This window comes from Hipposideros armiger, unplaced genomic scaffold (assembly GCF_001890085.2).
Source record: "Hipposideros armiger isolate ML-2016 unplaced genomic scaffold, ASM189008v1 scaffold_1058, whole genome shotgun sequence".
NCBI classification, from domain to species: Eukaryota; Metazoa; Chordata; class Mammalia; order Chiroptera; family Hipposideridae; genus Hipposideros; species Hipposideros armiger.
The window spans coordinates 94,396-98,967 of record NW_017732408.1 but is presented as its reverse complement, the minus strand read 5'-3'; the positions used below and the strand labels follow the sequence as shown (position 1 = coordinate 98,967).

Here is a 4,572-nt window from a genome sequence, read left to right as displayed (position 1 = left end):
TGCCCTCTGGCAATCATCAGTTTTTGCCTTTCTTTTTATGGGTCTGTTTTTGTTTTGTTTGTTTTGATTTTTTAAAATTCCACATGTAAGTGAAAGCATGTGCTTTTGTCTTTCTCTGACATTTCACTTAGCAGTATACCCTCTAGTTCCAACCATTGTCACAAATGGCGGATTTCATTCTTTGTTATTTCATTCCTCTCTCTGTTTCTGTGTGTGTGTGTGTGTGTGTGTGTGTGTGTGTGTGTGTGGTGTGTATCACATCTTCTTTATCCATTCATCTATTGATGAACATCTAGGTTGCTTCCATAACTTGGCTATTATAAATAATGCTGCAATAAACATAAGCATGTATATATATTTTCAAATTAGTGTTTTTGTTTTCTTAGAATAAGTATCCAGAAGTGGAATTGCTGGGTCATATGGTAGATATATTTTTAGTTTTTTGAGAAACCTCCATACCGTTTTCCACAGTGGCTGCACTAATTTGCAATCCCACCAACAGTGCACAAGGGTTTCCTTTTTTCCACATCTTTGGCAACACTTGCTATATGTTGACTTTTTTATTATAGCCATTCTGACTGGTGTGAGGTGATAGCTCATTGTGATTTTATATGCATTTCCTTGATGATTAGTGATATAGAGCATCTTTTCATATGTTTGTTGGCCATCTGTATGACTTCTCTGGAGAAATGTCTCTTCATGTGCTCTGCCCATTTTATTGATCAGATTTTGCTTTGTTGTTATTATTATTGGGTTGTATGAATTTCTTATATGTTTTGGATTTCAACCCCTGATCAGATATATAATTTGCAAGTATACTCTCCCATTTTGTAGGTTGTCTTTTTGTTTTGTTGATGTTCTCCTTTGCTGTGCAGAAGCTTTTTAGTTCGATGAAGTCTCTTTTGCTTACTTTTGCTTTTATTATATTTCTCTTACTCATAGGTAGTAAACTAGTTGACATCAGTCTTAGTAATATCTTTTTTGGATCCCCTCAAGCTGGGACCAAATTTTTGAAAATGGGAAGTAGTAGTGGCATTTTGCCATACAACCCTTAAGCATAGAGAGTGGTCAGGTTTGTTACAAGTTGTTTGTGAGTTCACAGATTTAACTTCACCATGTTCTGATGAGAAACAGCAGATAAGGATGATTGAACGGGCAGTTGAGCGTCCGGTTCCCAAGATGAAGTTACCCAAGTACGAGCCATCACACCTGGCCACCTTGCCCCCTACCCTCGACCCAGCTGAATACGACATATCTCCGGAAACCCGGAAAGCGCAAGCCGAGCAGCTGGCCATAAGATCCCGGCTTAAAAGGGAGTACCTGCTTCAGTACAATGACCCCAACCATCACGGGCTCATCGAAGACTCTGCCTTGACTCGTTGGACCTATGCAAGATCAGCAAATGTCTATCGCAATTTCGGACCCACCTCCAAGACCTCGCTCTTAGGAGCATTGGTTGGAATTGGGCCTCTCTTCTTCTGGTATTATGTTTTCAAAACTGACAGAGATAAGAAAGGAAAACTTATCCGGGAAGGAAAATTGGATAGAACAATTAACGTCTCATATTAAGTCTGGCAATGATGACTATATGTATTATTTAAATAAACCTTCTATGAATGATTTAAAAAAAGAATGATTGAACAACATAGAAGAAATTCTGAAGATTATAAAAAATTCGTTGTCTTTACACTTATATGTAACAATTTTGGGGAGAAGGAATTTCAGTGTTTACTTATTAAATAATGTCTTCCAAAGTAATTCAAATTTGAACCCCAGTTAGAGTCATCTTTAACTAGTATGGGTGTTTCTTCTATTTTTTCCTACTCCTGAACGTAAAACCCAATATGCTTTACCTCTCTTGTCAAATAATTCCCCCAATGTGTTTGTTTTACTTAGAATTTTGTTTTACTTTTTATTTTTAATGCAGAATATTGTTTTTTAAATATTGCATCAATTAAAGTTACTGAAATATTTGATAAATTTCTGTGCTCACCATCCTTCCTTACTTCTTAGGGTTCAAATTTCTTCCTTTTTTTATTGAGGTATAATTGACATATAACATTATATTAGTTTCAGGTGTACAACATAACAATTGGGTATTTGTATATATTGTAAGCACCAATGTGATCACCATAATAAGCCTAGTTAACATCTACCACCATGCATGGTTACAGTTTTTTTCTTGCAGTGAGAATTTTTAAGATCTACTCTCTTAGCAACTTCCAGATAGTCAATACAACATTATTAACTATAGTTACCATGCTTTACATTTCAGCCCCATGACTTATCTATTTTATAACTGAAAGTTTGTACCTTTTTCAAATTTTTCTTGATGAGGTATATCCTTTAATAATTCTTTCAGACAGGTTTGACCATAGATGATAAACTCTGTTAGTCTTTGTATGCTTTACAAGTGAATGGTAATTTAGTATATATTTTATTTTCACAGTTTCACTTATTTTGTTACCTTCTTTCTCTGTTTTTGCTGATAATAAATCGAATGAATATTTTCTTGCTGACAGTCTGTTTTCTTTCAGATCTAAAGGTAGGCAATCCAGGCACAGTAGCAGGAAAAAAAAATAGACCTATTTGGGGCAGATGATGGTTCCAAATACTACTGTATAGACAAATATCAACTTTGCTTCTGAAATAGGCTTATATCCCTATCACTGTTTCCAACCCATAAGAGGTATTCAATATAATTTTTTGTTATTGTTTTGTTTTATTGTATTTTTTAGTAATGAATGAACTAGCCTTGCCAACTGTGTTAGCAATTATAAAATTCAAACCTATTGATAGTGGAGATGTTGCTAAAGGATATTGATTTGAGAATCTGGACTCTAAAGCTTTGTTCAGCACAGAAATAAACTGAGAAGTCAACTTGGTGGTTAGTACTGGCAGAAATCTCATGCCCCTGTCCCTTTTGCAAGGGATTAGACAGTCTTGCTAAATTTTGCTGCTGAGCTGAAGGGGCTTCTGACCCAAAGTGGTCAGAAATGGTGTGATTATGGGGGCCACTGCATATCATGCCTAGGCGTGAAGTCCTCAGGAATATTTCAGGACTTAGATTCAAGGCTTGAGTGAAAGGTAAGAAGTCAGGAAGAGAAGAGATTAGAACCCCATGAGTCAATGAAATACAAACTGATGTGAGCAAAAATGGTCTAGGGCTTTTAGAGAAATAAATCTTACCAAAACAAGGGTGTGTGGTGTGAGAATAGGTCACTTGCTTCAACTATTAATACAATGTCAGATCTGATATCTTGGTGAATTTACTGTGATATCATGGTGATTTACTCTGCAAACTGCTTTTACATGTAGAAAAATTATTTTCAATGTCTTTTTTCTAAAAGTCAATTTGTGTGTAAGTGGTCAATGCCAGATGTTAGTAAAATCCTATTATTTGATTCTGCTTGTTACAATCACACCTTAATCTGGTATCCTGCTCTCGGTACTTTGTAAGGAATATTGTTTGGATTAGCAATGATTTAAAAAATATCTTTTAACCACTGGGGATATGTAGGCTATTATAGCTACTGTTTATATCACACACATACACACACACACTCATACATGCACACATACATGCATATGTGCACACACATGTAAACCTAAGCAGACTCACACACAAACACACATGCACACATTCACGTAAATACTTAAGGAGAGGTCTAAGGAGATGTATTGTCATAGGCAGTAACTCAAAGAAAACTCTTTGAGGTCAATCAGTTAAAATTCTGTCTGGCCACAAAAAAAAGGGGGGTTATAAAATTTAGAGCCATTTAAAAGAATGCCCCCCTCTTTCTTTTCTCAGTCCAGGTAATTGCCTAAGTACAGCATTTTCTTTCATGCCATCTTCTCGGTTGCTGTGTATGATTCAATCCTACTATACTCCTTACCTGTCTTGTTTACCTCTGAGCTTTCCTTATTGTCATGTTCCTTCTCCTCACCCCACTGATGCGAACAGAGGATGTCATTCTTTTGTGGCATTTGTTCGTGATTGTTTTTCACCCTACTTCCCTTTTCTGAGTACTGGGGTCAGAATGGTTTCCTGGTTTTGCTCTTGTCTGAAGGTGGCAATGCACGTGTGCCTTTAAATCCCTCACTGGGAAAATGTTGGTTTCTCTCTCAGAAGCTGGCCGACCTTGCTTCCATCTCACACCTGCTTCCAGCTGCCACATTTCACAAGCCTGCTGTGCTAAAACATGTTAAAATGGCAGACACTGACAATTTAACATAGCCTCAAAAGCCAGGGAAGCTAGATCAAGGGGAAGTATACCTGGTAAATATCAAGCTGAAGAAAATCTGAAAGAATCCAGCTCTTTATTAGCAGTTTTGAGTTCTCCATCTTTATCCATGAGTCTGAAGCAGAGTAGCAGGCACTATGTTCTGAATGGTTTGTAGTGAGATTGAAATTTATAGGCAAAACTGAAATGTGCAGAAAGGTCGATGTATTGCTCCACAATTGGACTCCATTTGCTAAGTCAATTTAAAATCCCAATCAGAGCATGTGCCTCCCTCAAATGTTCTCCCCTCCTCTTCTTTCTCAGGACAATGTGTGGATAGGGAGTGAGA

At 36.9% G+C, this 4,572-nt stretch overlaps 1 pseudogene; it reads left to right on the top strand.

Moving 5' to 3' along the window:
- The first annotated feature begins 1,012 nt into the window (after positions 1 to 1,012).
- LOC109376174 (NADH dehydrogenase [ubiquinone] 1 beta subcomplex subunit 4 pseudogene) lies at positions 1,013 to 1,654 on the top strand (annotated as a pseudogene).
- The last annotated feature ends 2,918 nt before the right edge of the window (positions 1,655 to 4,572 follow it).